Source organism: Mustela erminea, chromosome 7 (genome assembly GCF_009829155.1).
Source record: "Mustela erminea isolate mMusErm1 chromosome 7, mMusErm1.Pri, whole genome shotgun sequence".
Lineage (NCBI taxonomy): Eukaryota > Metazoa > Chordata > Mammalia > Carnivora > Mustelidae > Mustela > Mustela erminea.
The window spans coordinates 101,744,698-101,764,266 of NC_045620.1; the positions used below are offsets into that span (position 1 = coordinate 101,744,698).

The 19,569-nt window shown below is 46.3% G+C and overlaps 1 long non-coding RNA gene across 2 annotated transcripts in view; it reads left to right on the top strand.

The window, feature by feature from the left end:
- Nucleotides 1-19,569, top strand: part of LOC116595874 — a 50,404-nt gene that overhangs the window by 13,003 nt on the left and 17,832 nt on the right. Inside the window, exons 2-3 of one of the 2 annotated variants that reach the window (XR_004287896.1) lie at nucleotides 75-198; nucleotides 478-1,601. This is a non-coding gene — a long non-coding RNA (uncharacterized LOC116595874). Of the gene's footprint in view, nucleotides 1-74; nucleotides 199-477; nucleotides 1,602-19,569 lie in introns of those variants that run through there. The other variant, XR_004287895.1, reaches the window with a different exon arrangement.

The window sequence follows — 19,569 nt, forward strand, 5'->3', positions numbered from 1 at the left end:
TAGCCTCAAGAAGCAGCTTATCTGGGATCTGGGCATTTGAATGCAGAGTTATGACCATGTCCTCTTTTTTTCAGACATAGTTCCTGCAAGCATCAAACCAGGGCCCAAGCTTGGGAGGCAAGTCTGTTGTGGAGAGCCTCCAGCCACTATGCCAAGAAGGGCCTCCATGTTTGCCACTGACCATGAGCTCACCCACAGGTGAGTCAATTCCCAGCTCTGAGCACCTTGGGGACCTTGGACTATGAGCTGAAGTGTGGGGGGGGGGGCGGTCACATGCTGTCAGGACAGGGTTCTCCAAAGGGGCCAAGCTCTTACACAGAAACCTTACCTCTTAGGAAATCTGGAGGTTGGCTCTCCAGGTCAGGCTCTCCCAGGGGAGCAAAGAATTAGGATGGAGCGCTGGGTTTGGGATTGATGGGTGGCCTGGGGGGCTTATTGTCTATGATTCTCTTCTCCTGTTTATTCTGTCTCATCCAGAGCTGACGGAGAGGTCTTGACAATCCATGGAATTTAGGGGAGCCTGACCGTGGCTACAACCCTAGTCTGTGGTGGTGTACCCAAAGGAGCTCCCTGGGTCTTGTCCTCTCTCAGATATCCTCCCCGCTGCACCTCACCCTGGGATACTGCCCCACACCTGGGTCATTGCAGCCCCCTCCCTGCCGTGCAGGAGAGGGCCCCATACTGGACACTGGGAGCCCTGAGTGCGAGTCTCACTTCTGCCAACAACAACCACTGTGTATTTTGGGGCAAGTCCCTTAACCTCTCTGGGTCTTGAATCCCTTAGCTGTAGGAGGGAGATAATAATCCTATAAGGCCCTCAAGTGTTGCTTTGAGAAGCAAGATAATGAGTGTGAAAATCTTTCATTTACTCTAAAGTGTGAGTAGCATTTATTATTATTTATCCTGGAAACCCTTCCTTGGGGCCCTCCTAAGTGAACCTAAGAGTGAATGGTTAGTAATGAACTTTTAGTTTCCCCTCCCAGACCATTATTTGCACTTGTAACCAAGATGTTCCATGCCTGCATTCAGAGGAAAGAGTAGGGAATAAATTTGAGGTTCGCAGACATACTGGGGGAGAACATTCCCAAGCAGGAGGTCCTGCTTCCTTCACTGGATGCTCAGCAGACCTCACGATCTCTCCTCATGAAAGGATGGACATCGGTATCTGTGTCAGGGAACTCTTTGAGCAGAAGGCTGAGGGGGGGAAGTGTCCAAGGACAAACACTTGCTGGGGAACAACTTCACAACATCCTCCATTTGACACTCACTTGGGAGCTAGCTGATGCGTCCATGAGACTGTTCTCAGCAGAACACACCACGACATTGGGAAGAGAAAAGAATTCTTTTCCCTGAATTCCTGTGTTACATTAGTGAAAGGAGAGAAGAGGGCCAAAAATTTCGTAATGTTTGAAGGCCCCTTTCCTGGTGCAGGTGTTCGCCTGCATTCCAATAGGTCGGTGGCTGCTTTCTCTCTTGCTCAATACTTCCTCCTGCATTCAATCCACATTCTTGTTTCCTGTCCAGAGTTCCCCACTCCTGTTCCAGCAATTTCTGTTCTCTAGGCCCCCATTTCCTCCTCCTCATCCCTCAAATACAGACCCAGTTTCATCTGAGACTTTCCCTGTTGACTTTAGCGCAGCCCCCCATCGCCTCTCCCAGTGTCTGGCTCATGAATTCATTCTCCTTTCATTCTAACTCAATTCTAGACGTCACCCTCCTGTTTCCCAACTCTCCGCAGGCTCTTCATTATCTATTGAATTAACTGCCATCCTTTAAGACTGTCCTTGGAGGCTGTCCTCCACCTAGTTCCCAGGGCAGCTGCTGGCAAAGACCTGGGCCGGCCATACCATCTCCCGTGGGTTGGCACAGCCTGTTCAGCATACAGAGCTCAGAAAAAGGCATTTGGGGGCACCTGGGTGGCTCAGTGGGCTAAGCCTCTGCCTGTGGCTCAGTGGGCTAAGCCTCTGCCTTCAGCTCAGGTCGTGATCTCAGGGATCGAGCCCCGCATTGGGCTCTCTGCTCAGTGGGGAGCCGGCTCCCCACCGCCCACCTGCCTCTCTGCCTACTTGTGATCTCTCTCTCTTTGTGTCAAATAAATAAGTAAAATGTTTTTTAAAAAGAAGAAAGAAAGAGGTGTTTGACTGCAGATATTGGCCCATCATTCCCGCTGGCCTAGGTGCCTTTCTCAGGCACCTGCTGGGCCCAAGCAGCCTTTTGGACCTCATCTTCTTTTCCCTCACCCCTTCCTGCCCTGCTCCCTGGCCCAGTGCCCTACTCACGCCTCTGTTGAAAACCGCTCCATAGCCTGTGTCTGTACATTTGTTAACCATTCCTTCTACCCAAAGTTCTTTCATTTACCCGTCACAGTCCCCCCTCCCGGCCCTCCAGGCCATCTGAGTGGCATTTCCTCATCAGCCAGGGCACATGGATGGTGGCGGAGCTGGGTCAGCTGTTTACCAAGGGACCCAAGCTGCTGGCTGTGTCTTTAGATTTTTCCCCTTGGGCTCCTCAGACTCCCCAGAGAGGAATCTTCCAGGCGCTTGCCTGGAGGGTGGGGTCATGCTGAGTGTGTGTTTAAGCCCCAAGCGGCAAGAAGGGCTGGGAGTCCTTAAGTGTAAAAACCAGTGGTATCAGTCCTCCAGCCTTCTGTTTTCCATGCTGCACCCCGCACTGCACTGTTACTGAGCCCCCCATCCCGAGACCCACTCCATTACCCTCTCAAGGCAGTAAACCTGCAAACTTCTGCTGGGGCAAGATGGGGCAGGCACCCAGCAGGATGGAGTCAGAGCTGGCCTCAAGGGAACCAGAAAGTGCAGTAAACACAGACACTCTGGGACTCCTCCCCTAGTGCAAAGGCTGCTAGCTGGGTGTTCAAAGTAATTTGCATATATTTACATATTGATGTTTACCTCTTGAACCACACTTCTCCCAGCTCTCTGCTCTTATCCCCACCCACCTGACTGACAGGCCTGACTGCTTGTCCTGAGCCCTTGGGGCTCTTGCCTCCTCCTTTTGGGAAGTCCATGATATGAAAATTCATCCTAGCTTTCTCCAAGTCAGGCTTGGGGTGTGGCTCAAAAGTCAGCCTGGTAGGTTATCCCTCATCTGTTTGCTTTCCTGCTTCCAGAATGTTAGTGCTGCCTCTTGGTCTGGCTGCTCCTCATCTATCACCTGCACTCCAAAGTGGCTCAGTGGGTTAAGCCTCTGCCTTCGGCTCAGGTCATGATCTCAGGATCCTGGAATTGAACCCCTCAGCGGGCTCTCTGCTCAGCGGGGAGCCTGCTTCCCCCTCTCTCTCTGCCTGCCTCTCTGCCTACTTGTGATCTCTCTCTGTATGTCAAATAAATGAATTAAATATTTTAATTAAAAAAAAAAAAAAGAAAGAAAACCGAAGTGGTAAGTCTAGCACTTTTCTGAGTTCCATGCATTATGCTAGTCAATATGCTCGGGGGTGGGGGGGAGTGGGAACCCCCAAATGTGTAGCCAGTTGGTCAAAACGTGGGTGGCCAGAGGACCCCAGAAACTGCATTTGGCATGTGAAGCCAGGCAGTGTCGATGGAAACTGTCCGTCCCACATGGAGTATGCACTGATTCAGGGCAGTTAGTATAATAACTGCATTGCTGTCCTACAGACAGGGAGGGCAAGCCGGAAGTCATGCTCCCCCCACACACACACCAGGATGCCTGGTAGCCAGAGCGCTGGGGATGAAGAGGTCACAGACCACAGATGGTCAAGTGAAGCTTTCCAGACTTTAGCTGCCCTTGTGACCAGGGCCTTCTTCCATGGCCAACATCAGAGTAATGGAGTGTGAGAGTTTCCCCAGGCCTAATAGGTCCAAATGAGGTTATATTTGTGACCTCACTTCTCAACATCTTCCCTACATCCAGCCCGTAAAGTGCGTATGCCCATGGGAATTTCTGAGGGTGCCCAGGTTCCTCAAGTTTGCTCCTGAACAAGTCCGGTCCGCTCTTTTTGAGGTCGGCTGGACACCGCTGCTTCCCTGTGTTAACATCATTTTGCATCTATTCTGCTTGCCTTTCCACATAAATTGTACCATCCAAACTAGTTTTTCCTGGCTTCAGGTCAGGTTCAAGCCACAGAAGGCACTGGAGGCAGGAGCTAGAAGAGGGTGAAGTCAGGGTATTCATTCCCTCTCCCCTCCTTACAGGGAGTTGGTTGATTCTTGTAAGAAAGGCTACAGCTGGCACGGTTGGGGCGCCTGGGTGACTCAGTGGGTTAAGCTGCTGCCTTCGGCTCAGGCCATGATCTCAGGGTCCTGAAATCATATGGGGCTCCCAGCTCAGTGGGGAGTCTGCTTGTCCCTCTGCACCCTCCCACTTGTGTGTACTCTCTCTCAAATAAATAAATAAAATGTTAAGAAAGAAAGAGAGAGAGAGAGAGAGAAAAGAAGGAAGGAAGGAAGAGAGGAAGAAAGGAAGAAAGGGTATAGCTTTCATAGGGCAGCCCATATGCTAACTGCTCCCTCACTAGTCACCTGGCGGGGAGGAGGTAATAGCTTCACCACCCCTTGTGGGTTTCCCTTAACCCTGCCCACAGCGTTGTAAATAGTCCTTCTTTAGGCTCTCCTCAGATGGCCATGTTGAGAGGCCCTTTGCTTCCTGTTGAGACCCTGACCACACACCTCACTGGTGTTTCTACTAAATACACATCCTCAGCCCTTCCCCCGCCATGTCCCCAGGGGCATCACAAGGATCCTTCTCTGTCTATATAGAGCTGCCCTCACCCTCGTGACCCTCTGGCAATGCAGGAGAGAACACCTCTCCCTGCTCTGTGTCCCTCTGCAACAGGTTCTAGAATTGTGAGGGAAACATCTCCTTCTGTTTGGCATGCATGAGACTGAAGGAGGAGTGTCGGAGTGGGAGGTGCTGAGCTGGAAGGAGCCAGGGAGCCATGCTCTCACAGACAGGCACTGCATTTGGGGCTGGGGGCCAGGAGCTGGGAGCTGGCCCTGCTGCTACATGGCTGTGTGACCTTGGACAAGTCACTCTCACTTTCAGATTGGTTTCCTCTCCGGTATCACAGGCATTGCACTTGGTGATTCTCAAACTGCTCTGGATCACCAGCTTCCCCTCGGCCAGAATAACTCTTGTTTGATCTATTTTTAGAATCCGGGCTTTTTGTGAAGATTTCCTTTAAAGTATGATTCCACTGTTTTAATACTGTTTGAAAGCAGCTGGACTAGAAGATTCTAAGGTCGCTTCTAGTCTTAACATTTTTGAACATAAAATCACCCTTGTCTTCCTCAGCATTGTGCCAGGGAGGGTCTGGTTCCAAGATTTAATGGGAAACTAATGATTAAAGGCCCATCTCCTGCCAGGCTCTCTGCCACAGCAAATCTACCATGACTGGGTAAATGGTCTCGCTCCCTCCCCATCCATCCTGAGCACCTTCTCACTTACTTCTCATTTACTTCTACCACTATTTCCAAGCGAGGGAAAGAAAGGGAAATTTTAAATCAGTTGCATAAAATGCAAACCAGCCCGGTGAACAAAAATGTGGGAAAAAAACGGAAGTTTTAACAAATTAATCTCGGGAGCTTTGGAAGCCTTGGACCAGAGCAGTGGAAGCTGACTGCCCCTCGGTAGTCTGTCCCAGACATTAGGTGTTGGTGAGAATTACAGAGCAGTGATTAACAGTTTGGGCTCTGGGGTCAAAAGGGTATGGGTCAAATTCCGGTGCCACCGTTAAGTCATGGGTCGATTTTGAACTATTTCCCTTGGCTTCCAGGAAGCTCAGAGGTCAGAGTGTGTCAAGTGTGTAACTGAGAACCCTCCTAAGCATCATTCTTTTCCCCTTGGCTCCCATGTCATAGCTTCTTAACATAGTTATCACTAATCCAATTCTTTGTATGTGCCAGAACTCAGAGACACTACCCAATACTGAGCACAGTGCTCAGAATATATGTATATCGATATATGATGGTGGAGTAATTAAGTGACCTTATCCAATACTCCCAGCAACCCTGAGAAGTAGATATCATCATCTTAGAGGAGACATATTTTTGTCATCATCATGTAGCATGGGAGGCTGCTTTCTGACTGTGGGTCACCTGCTCTGACGAGAAGGTCCCAGTCTGGGTGCTGAGAAGGTGGAAAGCTTCCCTTGGCTTCTGGCAGCAGGAGCATGGACGTATGAACTAAAGAAAGCCAATCAGATCCTCACCTGAGACTTTTAAATCCAGACTGAGCAATGTAATCAGAATCCCTTCTGGCGGGGCTGACCGCTAGGGCACCCAGTGGCCTGTGGCATCAGTGGCACAGGCCTAGGGCCCAGCCACCTACAATTCATTTTGAAAGGGAGGAGAAGTATGGTAAATGATATTATTTGATGTTAGTTTCACAAGAAAGTTTCTGCATCTTGCCAGCCTCTCCAGCAGAGGCTCTCTCTTCCCTCTCTCTTCCCTTTCCTTCTGTGGATTGTGAATTTCCTTATCATTCAGTCCACTTCCATCACTCCCAAGGAGCTCCTCTCTCAGGATACTTGCCCTCCATCTCCTCAGCAGCTGTCCAGATGGCTCTGGTTGCCTCTAAGAAGATGAAGCAACAACTCTGCAGCTTTTCCACCCCTCCCCGCCCCCACCTACCCCCCTTCTGCCCATTTTATGCTCAAACTATGCCAGTTCAGGGAAGCTGGTGCTCTTCTCCTCTTGCAAACGAGAACCCCAGGATGAGTCTTTCTGTCACAGACAGATGTGCTGTGATTGAGGGCTGACTCGTACGTTTTTCTTAAGGATTAAAGGCCTTTGGGCAAGCTGGCTTCAGTTGGCTTTCATGGATTTCTTTTTCATTTCCTTCTTGAACTCCTCCTTTGCACCCAGCGAGTGGTAGACTCCATGGGGATCCCAAAGGAAAAATATGTAATAAATACAAAAAAGATTATTGGGCTTGGAATTAGGAGACCTGGAACTGAACCCTGGTGTGGCCACTCATTATCTGCCAGAACCTGAATAGGTTCCCTAACCTCTCGGATCATCAGTCACCTTCTCTGTAAAATGTGCCCCTCCACACACATATTCTGAGGGTTCCTCAGCTTAAGTAAGAGTGCATTTAAACACTCATCAAAATCGCTCATTCTTGGGAGATGTCCCATAGGTGTGTGTTTCTATCAGTTGAAACACTGATGATGGAACCCTAAAGGAAGATGCCTCCCCTCCCCCAGTCTCCAGTCACCCTAAGTGGGGGCGGGGGCAGAAGCAGTAAAAGTCAGGGCACCTGGCAATGTGGGAAAAACTACTTGCCATTGTGTTAAGTATTTACATGAGTCGAATATCTTTTCATGTTCTTGGCAGGAATGCTTATAAAATAGAGCAGGGAGGGACCCTGAACAGCCAGCCTTGTCGGCAGAGGAGGGAGAGTGAGTGAAGGGAGGAGGGTGCCGGGAGAGAAGGTGTTAGAAAGAAGAGCTGAAAACAGCCATTACCTATAACTGAGTGTGGTCTAAATAGTCCTTGAGTCCAGTTTCCCCGTGGCCTTCAGGTGCGGTGGCAAACACACTGGAAGTATGGTGTGGACCCCATGGATGCTGGAGTCAGGACCTGAGTCCCACTCTTGTGTCGAACATCAATGAGGTGAATGAACTGGGAGGGCCACCTCAGCTCTTGGAGCCTCCCCTTCCTATATGGTGACAAAGGGGACAATACTTGGACTTGCCTCACTATGGTATAAGCAATGAATAGGCAGTAGACTTTTTTTAACAGTTTATTAAGTTGTAGTTCACATATCATACAATTCACATCTACCGGGCTCGCTATTTTCCTTGGAATAAGGGCAGGCTTTTTTTCATGTCAAATGGCAGGAGCTGAGGAAGCTGAGCAGAGACACATGATGCCTCTTGGGGCCTCTTGGGTCCCTCCTGCCCACACTCCCTGACCACAAAGCCAGTCACATGGCTCTGTCAATATCAGTGGTGAGAGGCAGGATGCTCGGGCTAACGGGTAGGGCTGCAAAGTCACATGGCCAAGGGTGTGAGTATAAAATTCTACAGCCAGAGGGATCTGAAGACTGGTGAGCAATGATGTGTCCTATGACAGAGGACAAGAAATGCTTAGAAATGCAGGATGGGTGGGTTCGGGTCCCCCGGGACCTCCCAGGAGCTTTTCATAGGAAGACCAGCTTCTGCTCTAGCTTCCTGCTTTTGTGGGTCCCACCTTCTGGGTGGGGGACTGTGCTAGCCCAGCCTCTCACATAAGCTTTCTAGACCATAGTTCTTAGTTCCTTGCTCACCAGCTGCCCTGCCGCCACTTCCTCTGAGGTTCTACCAAGAGAAGCAGGCCTTCCAAGGGCCTCAGGTCTCCTTCACGTGCTACAGGTTGTGGTCAGACACCTTTGCTCCTGTTCCCAGGGGTCCAGCCAGCTTTAGTACCCTTCCTCCTGTTCAGTCTCCCAAAGACAACTTTGTCCCTGCGGCTTTCCTGTACAATAGGGCCTGATGGTACATCTGGCAGAGAGAAAAGACCCACAGAGCCAGACCCTCAATTCACAGAAAAGTCTGTTTATCTTTGCTGGGGTAAGACGGAGGCTCCAGCAGTGAGAAGTCAGAAGTCAGATTAGCTTTTCCAAGGGTGACCTATCCTTAGTTGACATTCTCAGTAAATGTCCCTTCCTAATTGCAGTTGATTGAACTTAAAGCAAAATCCTGAAAGGTTTGGTCAACATTTTGGCATAAAGAAGCTTCTAGGCACTCCAGTATTTCCAGTCTGCTTCATCTGCTTTCATTAGTAATGTGAATGAGCATTTCCTTGGGTACAGCCCAGAGTTAGCAGCAATTATGAAAACTATGCAGAAGCTGGTTAATTGAGGAGCTCGTCACTAAGAGCTGTCACCTCTCTGTCACCCTCTCCCTGTGGAGGCTCTATCACTGTGGTCTTTGCAGGCTGATTTCCAAACATCCTCCTTTCAAGAAAGTGACAGAAAACAAGCCACGAGTGCCCTGTAAAGTTAAACATTCACCTATCTTCTAACCCGGGAATTCTACTCCAGGGTGTTTTTACTCCAGCAAATGAAATTTCTACCCGCCCCCCCACAAAGATTTGTACATCAATATCCATAGAAGCTTTATCCTTTAAAAAAAAAAGGGGGGGTGCGCCTGGGTGGCTCAGTGGTTTAAAGCCTCTGCCTTGAGCTCACGTCACATCAGGCTCTCTGCTCAGCGGGGAACCTGCTTTCTCCTCTCTCTCTCTCTGCCTGCCTCTCTGCCTACTTGTGATCTTTGTCTGTCAAATAAATAAATTTTTAAAAAATTAAAAAAAAAAAAAAAGGGCGCCTGGGTGGCTCAATGAGTTAAGCCTCTGCCTTTGGCTCAGGTCATGATCTCAGGATTCTGTGATCGAGTCCCGCATCGGGCTCCCTGCTCGGGGGGAGCCTGCTTCCTCCTCTTCTCTCTCTCTCTGCCTGCTTATGATCTCTCTGTCAAATAAATAAATAAAATCTTTAAAAAGAAAAAAAAAGAAAAGATTGATTGGTTTGCGGTGGGGAGGGGCAGAGGGAAAGGGAGAGAGAATTTCAGGCAGACTGCCCGACGCCAGGCTCGATCCCATGACCCTGACATCATGACCTGAGCTGAAACCAAGTGTTAGATGCTTCATTGACTGAGCCACCCAGGCGCCCCAGCAGCTTTATTCTTAATAGACAACAACTGGGAGAACCCAAATGTCTATCAACAGCTGAATGGATAAACAGACCATAGAATACACATACAATGGAAAACTCTTCTGCAATAAAAAGGAAGGAGAGCCAAAATATGTGACAACACAGATGAACCTCACAGATATTATGCCGCGTGAAGGAAACCAGACATGAAAGACTCTCCGCCGCGTGATTCCAGGATTATAACACTGTTTTAGTCAGTCCGGGTGGCCCTGGCAGAATACTAGAGACTGGGTGACTTACAACAACAGAAATTTATTTCTTACAGTTCTGGAGGCTGGGAAGCCCAAGATCAAAGTGCCAGCAGAATTTTGTGGTGTCTGGTGAGAGCCTCTATCCTGATTCATCTTTTTGCTGTGTCCTCACAGGACACAGGGGTGTGGAACTCTCTGGGATTCATTTTATAAGAGCACTAATACCACTCGTGGGGGCTTCAATTCCTGAAGTCCCCACCTCCTAATACTCTGACGTCAGGGGATAGCATTTTAACATAATGTGTTTTGGAGGGACACAAACATTGAGTCCTCTCAGATACCGTGGAAAAGAGAAAAACAGTCAATAATGATAGAAGTCAGAGCAGGTGGAATTGATTGGACCAGAGCAAGAAGGAACTTTCTGGGTGATAGAATATTTTCTATCTCCATTGGTGTGTGGATATGTCTATTTGTTAAAACTTATCAAACTCCGGGGCACCTGGGTGGCTCAGTGGGTTGAACCTCTGCCTTCAGCTCAGGTCATGATCCTAGAATCCTGGGATCGAGCCCCACATCAGGCTCTCTGCTCAGCAGGGAGCCTGCTTCCCCCCACCCCACCACCACCTGCCTGCCTCTCTGTCTACTTGTGATCTCTGTCTGTCAAACAAATAAACTCTTAAAAAAAAAAAACCTCATCAAACTCCATTGTTAGATCTAAGCATTTTATCGTATATAAATTATACCTCAATAAAAATATATATGTATTTAAAAACCAGCCTATTTCCTCAAGTGTTCCAAGAGAAAACTAAGGACATCTATATCCTAAATGTTAAGATCCATATCCCTAACATTAATCCAAAAAATGTTAAAATGTATTTGGTGACATTAGAGCTGAAAAGGTGGTTGGCAACGGGGTCAACAGCCAACCGGCCATACTTTTACTTTGTATCATCACTTAATTGTTGATGAAAAACAATTTCTGAAAATGGAGTGTGAGGCCTGCCCGATTAGGTTCTTTTTTTTTTTTTTAAAAGATTTTATTTATTTATTTGACAGACAGAGATCACAAGTAGGCAGAGAGGCAGGCAGAGAGAGAGAGAGAGGAGGAGGAAGCAGGCTCTCTGCTCTGCAGAGCAGAGAGCCCGATGCGGGACTCGATCCCAGGACCCTGAGATCATGACCTGAGCTGCAGGCAGAGGCTTTAACCCACTGAGCCACCCAGGCGCCCCCGATTAGGTTCTTAAAATAATTTTGCAAGTGGATCTCAGGTTCTGCCCAGTAAACTCCAAACATCATTACGGGCAGCTTTTATGTCAAGGTCCCGTGATACTCCCTTGCTGAGGAGCAGAGCTTGTCCAAGCCCTCCGACCTGTGATGCATGGTTCAGACAGAGCACCTCTCCAGCCCAAGGAGAAACATGATTTTCTGAAGACGCCTGAGAGTTGGAAAATCCCGTTAGTGGGGATGGCAGAAAGAGCTCTGGACTGGGGGGCCGGCATTTCTGGAGTGAGACTTTGCTCTTCCAACAACCTGCCCCGGCCAGCACACACATGGAGGAACCCGCTGACCTTCAAACAGAGAGAAACAGTGCTGTGACCTTGGACAAGGCATTTGTTGCTTCTCCTCTAATCTCTCCCGGGCCTCGGGACTCCTAGGACAGGACATTTATTATGACTCTGCCATGACCAAAATCCTTTATAATCCCCACGCTGCTGTCCCTGCCAGGAAAGGCAAACATCTCCCTTGTGCTGAAGGTCTGGTTTTGTTTGATCTAGCCTGGGACTGAACCAGGCCATGCATTTTCCCCGCTCGTTCAATTAGGATTTTAAACGCAGAGCTACACTGGAACACACACACACACACACACACACACACACACACACACACACTCTCATAGTGCAAGGGAAGCTGAGAGCCCCTTCTCCCTCTTTGTCCAACTGTCTTTGGAATGCGCTTCCTTTCCCGCTCTTCAGAGGCAGGGAGCCCTCTCCAGCCGGGGCAGCACTCAGTGCTGTCTGTTGCTGGTGGTCCCAGCCAGTCTCCTCACTCAGCCCCCTGGGATGGTCACAGACAATGCACTTCAAGGGATTGGATGAGGGAGGGTAGCCTTGGTTCTTTTCTCCTGGTCACTGTCTTCGGGGTCTCGTGCAGCATGCTTGGTGCAACAAGGCACTCAGAAAGGCATACTCACACAACCATGTGGTACTGAGTGACCATTCCTTAAGTCATTCTCCGGCAAGGAGGTACGAAGCCACTATGTGCCAGACACCAGGATAGGGCCATGAGCAAGATTACCACCTAGCGCACAGGGCTCACCACTCACACAGTGCTCATGGGCAGACAGAGAAGTCAGAAGGCAGTAACAACAGAGTGATCCATCCCACCACAGAGGAAGCGTGGCAAGGGTGAGAGTGGGGACACTGATTCAGACTTAGAGGATTCAGGAAGTGCTTTCCCAGGGGCCCTGTGTTCTAAGCTGAGACTCTGACAATAAGGTGTTCAAGAACAGAAGGATAGGGAGGAAGGTATCTCAGAAAAAGAAACAGCATGGGCCAAGACCCAGAGGCAAGAGAGAAATTGGTTCATTCAAGGACTGAAAAGGAATGTCTCATATCAGGATGCTGAGAGCAGAAGGGGGAGGGAAGCACCTCAGCTGGCTGGTTTTCAAAGGCAGCAGACCTAGTAAGTCAAGAGCACGGACGGGCACGGGCATAAGGTTGCCTGGGATGGCTCTTGGCTCTACCACTCTTTGTTGTATGACCTTAGGAAAGTCATATGGTCTTCTCTACCTCAGTAGAATCATCGTTGCGCTTACCTCTATAGGAGGATAGAGACAGAGAGTGCACATAGCCAAGAACTACCGGCCGTGTGGGATGGGTTCATTCACATCAGCCATCACTGAGCTCCTAAACCCCTCTAGCAAGTCAGGAGCGGTTCCAGAATAGGTAGAAGGCTGTAATTACAGTAGGGTCTACCAGCTGTTACCCTTAAAAGAAATGCTCAATATCAAATAAAAACAACGTCTGGCATCATAATCACTGGGATAACCACAGTTCTTGCTCAAATAGCATTTTAAAAATTGCCATGTCGGGAGCACCTGGCTGACTGTCGGTGGAGTGAGTGACACATGATCTGAGGATTGTTGAGTTTAAGCCCCATGATGGATGTAGAGATTACTTAAAATATATATATTTTTTTAATCTTTCAAAACGAAAAAATAAATAAAAATTGCAACGTCATGGCCGCATGTTTGCTTTGTTGAAGTCTTAAAACTTAGACTGAAGGAAACAGAATGTCTTCTTTTTTACAGAAAATGAAATGGAGGCTTTTTGCCTAGAAAGTTTGGGGCCTGGAAAGTCTGGGGCCTAGAGTGGACCTGCTCCTTCTCGCAGCATCCCCTCCAGGGGAGCCATGGTACAGGACCAGGTGGCTCCTGGCTTGCACATCCCGGCCAGGTGGGGAAGTGGCCTGGGGGAGCAAGGTGACACCTGCTGAGCCCCACCTGCCTGGGGGTTGCTCACAGAGCTGGCTTGGGGACCCAATGTTGGCTGCACTCAGAAATAGGATATACTTAGAGGGGATGTGATTGTACTTTTAAAAAATTATTCCTAGTTTATCTGAAATTAAACCTTAACGAAGCATCTTTTATTTTACCTGACAGCCTAAAGGAGGAGAACCTGGCCTGAGGACTGTCTCAAGCCACAGCAAGGTCAGGAGAGACTGTGCCCCCCAGCGTGTCCTTTCCTAAATCCCCCATCATGTCATCTCTTATCTAGATTTTTTTTTTTTGCCTAAAATCTTGAAAATCTGCAAAATAAGCTGCTTCAGTTGATAAAAGGCTGTCGGAAGCACCAGCATTTGATTTGCCCCAAGGTAGGATTAGGAACGCTGACTGTGTCATGGGCTCTCGGTCCCAAGCCCAGTCCTGGGAGCTCACTGCCAGAGTGATTTCCAAAGGGCAACGTCCAAGGCACCGAGGCATGCACGTCAAAGAGTTTGGAAAAGCCAAAGATGGCACTTAGAGAGAGAATCGGGAGCTGATCTACCACGCTGACCAGATGGGAGAACCAGGAAAGATGAGAAAGTAGCAAATGGTTCTGGGACAACAGGGAAGTATGGACAATGTGGGCCAGCACTCAGCTGGATGTGTACCCTTCCTACAGTAAATGTTGCTCAGCCGTAGGATGACCCTTCTCCTCGCCCCACCTAAATGACATTATTGAGACAGCTGATAACTTTTCCTGATTAATCGTGCCTTTCTCACCTGAAAGCAAGACAAGAGAGCAGACATAGCAAACACGGCTAGCAATTACCACTAGCTGGTAACTGTACTCTTTCCCATTGGCTTAGGATGCTGCGTCAGAATCATTGTTGGCATTCCACTCTGTGCTTACTAAGCCAGATAAAACCTCTGTTCCGTTCCTGCTTTACAGCTGCTTGTCCCGTTCTTATCTACTGCTCTAATCCCTGAAGAGTACTGTGTGAGGAGAGGACAAGTCGAATGGTCCTATATTTGTGAGGATTTTTATGATTTTTTTTTCTTTTGAACTAGTCAAGCGGGCTTGATGCTGCTGAGCAAATTTGTAAGTTGTTTTATTCTATTTCCTCTTCCCTGAAAGGGGAGCCCTGGAGAGAAGGCTTCACAGGCCTGAGACAGGTAATGGAGGCCCCAGGAGTGATCCTAGGAGAGCTTCTTATCTGTAGGCCGAGTTGCAGTGCCGGAAGGTGAACGACAGACTTGTGTTTGCATGTCCAGCTTCTCTGGAAGTCAGAGGAACGGTTACTGTGGCCACATCAGTCACACTGGGATATGCCAGTCTGACTGAAATCCGACTTTGATATGGTATGTATAGTCATGCCTAGACTCTCTGTCTAAATTGCTTCTGGTTTGTATTGCATATTTTATCTGTAGCATACTTCACTGGTCAGAAAGCTTCATGTCTACCTTTGATCTGAAGCACTAGAGTTCTGGAGAAAAATGAGGAAAGGGATGTTACTGTCTTCATTAACCCATTTAGCACTGGGCTTGATATGGAAAAGGTATTGGGTAGAGGTAGCAATGTTCACTCTTTTACATTAATTTGGGACAACATGTTCAAATATTGTACCTAAACGAAAAGCGTTAGAAGAAACAAATAGCAGTCATGCCTGCTACACACACCCAAGACTCCTGTAGAAAGATTTTTTAAAGAAATAATAATTACTGGGGCACCTGGATGGCTCAGTCAGTTAAGGTGCTGACTCTTGGTTTTGGCTCAGATGATGATCTCAGGGTTATGAGATGGAGACTCCTGGTGGGCTCCTTGCTTAGTAGGGTGTCTGCTTGAGATTCTCTCTCTCTCCCTCTCCCTCTGCCCCTCCCCCTGCTCTCTCTCCCTCTAAATATAAATAAATAAACAAGCCCCCCCCACTTTTTTTAAGAAAGAAATAGTAATTATTGTCCAGAGTTTCTCCACCTTGACACTTTTGACATTTGGGGTTGGACAGTTCTTTGTCGTGGAGGGCTGTCTTTTGCACTGGTAGGATGTTTGGGGGCATCCCTGTCCTCCACCCACCACGTACCATTTACACCCCTTTCTCAATGATGACAACTAAAAATGTCTTTCCAGATGTCCCCTGGGGCAGGAAGGTGCAAAATCGCCTACAGTTGAGAGCAGCTGATCACTATCAAATCCTGTATGAATTGTAACAGAAGGGAACAAATTTTATGGTCAACCACAACTATCTCATAAAGGAAGAAATCTGTTATGAAATAGGGCTGTTTGTTCAGCTCTGGTCACCTGATAGGTTTGGATATTTCAGGTCAGCTTGGAGCCGAATTTGGCAGCAGGCAGTCATCCAGAAGGGATTATTTCCAGCAGGGAGTCCGGGAAAGCCCTGCCAAGGCAGAGTACTCAGAGATGCTGGGTGTAATATTTTTAAAAACATCTTTTTAAATGTAGGGTTAAAGGAGTGGAAAGTAAGAGAAATCTTCAGAGGCCCAAGATGAGAAAACCCGAATACAGAGAAGCAAAAATTGAAGTCAAGATTCACCCTGAAGATATCTGCTAATCCCTGGGGCCCTAGAGCTGGGTTTTGGTAGGTCTTGTGTACTGGGAACATGAGCCAAACTCTTACATGGGATGGGAAGTAGGATTAGAACCCTTCTTTAAGCTCTTAAAAGTAACACTCTCGTTAAGTGAATTAGAAAAGAAGCTCCAACCCTTAAAGTTCTTAGATTTAGAACTAAATGAAATTGAAAAAAAAAAAAAGATCTCCTTTGCTAATTCTTTTTTAAAATAGCATTTATGTATTTATATGAGAGAGAGAGAGAGAGAACATGAGCAGAAGGGACAGAAGGAGGGGGAGAGAGAATCTCAAGCAGACTCCATGCTGAGCGGGGAGTCTGATGCAGGGCTTGATCTCACAACACTGAGATCACTATCTGAGCTGAAACCAAGAGTTGGGTGCTTAACCAACTGTGCCACCCAGGGACACCTCCTTTGCTAATTCTTAATCATAAGCCTACTTACACATATTTTAGGGACTGGAATTTATACTTCTTATGTAACTCCAAACTCAAAGCAAAAAATTCAGTGTAAATTTTGTACCTGTTAGGTAGTATCCTTTAGGCACCTGACAGAAGAAATGCAAATCCTCTTGAGAAGAACAAAAACTAACTACATGTCAACAGATCCCCAAAGGTAAAGTGTCAAGAAATGTGAGACAAAAATAAATAAATCATAGCATATTTTATTTTATTTTTTTAAAAGATTTTATTTATTTATTTGACAGACAGAGATCACAAGTAGGCAGAGAGGCAGGCAGAGAGAGAGGAGGAAGCAGGCTCCCCGCTGAGCAGAGAGCCCGTTGCGGGGCTCGATCCCAGGACCCTGGGATCATGATCTGAGCCGAAGGCAGAGGCTTTAACCCACTGAGCCACCCAGGGGCCCCAATCATAGCATATTTTAGAGACAAAGTCACCACCAGTTAGAATCAGAAGAAACAACAAACTGCAGAATTAGAACACCTAAAGCAACAGATACAGAATGACTAGATGCATAATATAAAACAAATATGTTTATTATGTTTAAAGGAGTAAAAAGAGAAGCTAGGAAGTGTTAAAGAGAAGTTAGAATCTATTAAAATCCACCAAGCAGAAAGGAAAAAATAGAAGTGCTCTTATTTATAGATAAGATATTTATGTATGTAGAAAATCCAAAGGAATCTTTAAACAAACCATCAGAATTAAATGCATTTATCAAGGATGAGGATACAAAGTTAACATACCAAAATCTACTGTACCCAGAAGAGCCAAAAAAATCTTCAAAAAGAAGAACAATTTTGGAGGTTTCACACGTCTCGATTTTAAAACTTACTACAAAGATAACAATAGTCAAGACAGTATGGTATGGGCACAAGAACAGACATAAAGATCAGTGGAATAGAATTAAGACTCCAGAAATAAATTCTCACATTTAGTGTCAATTGGTTTTCAACAAGGGTGCCAAAGCAATTCAATGGAGAAACAATAATCTTTTCAGGTAATTGCTTTGGGACAACTGGATATTCACATGGAAAAGAATCAAGCTGAACCATATCCATAATATACAAAGGGTAACTCAAAATGGATCAAGGACCTAAATATCAGAACTAAAAGTATAAGGCTCTTAGAAGAAAACATAGGTGTACATCTTTGTGACCTTGAATTAGATATGACAGTTAAAAACACAAGAGACAAAACAAAAACTATACAAATTATACTTCATCAAAATTTCAAATTTTTGTACCTCAAAGAACATAATCAAGAAAGTAAAGACAATGATAGAATGAGAGAAAATTTTTGCAACCAATATATTTGATAAAGGGTTTTATCTATGATCTAGAAAAAACTCCCATAATTCAATAATAATACAAGTAACCCATTTTTTAAAAAGATTTTATTTATTTATTTGACAGACAGAGGTTACAAGTAGGCAAGAGAGGCAGGCAGGGAGAGAGAGGAGGAAGTAGGCTCTCCGCGGAGCAGAGAGCCTTTTGTGGGGCTCAATTCCAGGACCTGGGATCATGACCTGAGCTGAAAGCAGAGGCTTTAACCCACTGAGCCACCCAGGCGCCCCAGTAACCCAATTTTTTAAATGAGGAAATAATCTGATATACATTTCTCCAAAGAATATATACAATGGCCAATAAGCACATGAAAAGATAGTCAACATCATTAGCCATTAAGGAAATGTAAAACAATGCATGTATGTTCCCCGAATTGATGACAAAGGTGAGACCAGCAAACAGTGGGGAAAGGAAAAGATATTCTTTTCTAGGGCAATTGAATAGCCAAAGGGACAAAATAAATCTTGATCCCTACCTCACATTATTCACAAATAATTCACATTATTCACAATTCTAGTTGGACTGTAGGTCTAAATGGAAACAATTTTTAAAAATCATTTATTTATTATTTTGGGGGGAGGAGCAAAGGGAGAGGGAGGAAGAGAATCTTAAGCAAGTTCCACACCCAGTGCAGAGCCCAATGTTGTGCTTGATCTCACAACCCTGAGATCAACACCTAAGCTGAAATTAAGAGTCATACTTTTAACCAACTGAGTCAACCAGGTGCCCTAAAAATCTTTTAGAATAGAACTTGGGGTAGGCAAATATGTCTTACCAGGACACAAAAATAACAATTCATAAAGGGGAAAATGATAAACTGGACTACCTTAACCTCAAAAACGTCCTTTCATAAAAGGCACCATTAATATTGTGAAAGATAAACACAAACTGGAAGAAGATACTTACAATATAGGACTCACACAACAGATACACTATTTATAGCCTCCTTCAAGAAATTACCCACTGCTGAGCTGTGAAGAGTGTGATTAACTCACAACCTCCTACTATTAGTTCCTTTAGGTCCACACTAACTTTCAAGCCACGAATCATGCCAGTGGTCCTTGACCAAGGATTAAGAAAGGCAATAATGACCAAGCTTGTTTCCTATGGAGTGTTCCCCAGCCAATGATAAACAAGGTACTGGTACAAGAGCATAGATATTTCCATCCCCACTCCTGGTGAGACTCCTCTAATGGGTAGCCTTTGCTTTAGATCTTCCTATTGGGCTGTGGATACCTTTAGGTCTGCACTGTAGTCTAATGGCTTCCCTATGCAATCCTGCTTCCTTTCCTTTTCTTTCTTGTACCTTTTCTTTCATAGGTGTTTCTCCACATTAAGCCTGACTCTACCTCATCTCTGACTCTACCTTAGTCTCTACTTTCCAGAGAACTCAAATCAGTTCAACTTATATCTAGAATATATAAAAAAACCACTACAAATTAATAAATGAAATGGCAGACAATAGAAAAACAGGCAAATCCTTGAATAGACATTTCATGAAAGAGAGTATCCAAATGGCCAATAAATGAAAATGTTCTTATATTAGTTCCCTGGGACTGCTACAACAAATTCCCACAACTTCCATGACTTAAAAGAGCAAAATTTATTGTCTTATAGCTCTGGAGGCTAGAAGTCTGAAATTAAGGTATTGGTGACATTACCTTCCTTCTTGAGGATCCGGGCAAGAGGGAAGTCCATTCCTTGCCTTTTCTGGTTTAAATCCATGTTGTTCAAGAGTCAACAACATTTAAAGTGTTGAGAGACAAGAAAACCACCAACCTAGAATTCTGTACCCTACAAAATTATCCTTCGAAAATGAAGGAAAAATAGACTTTCTCAG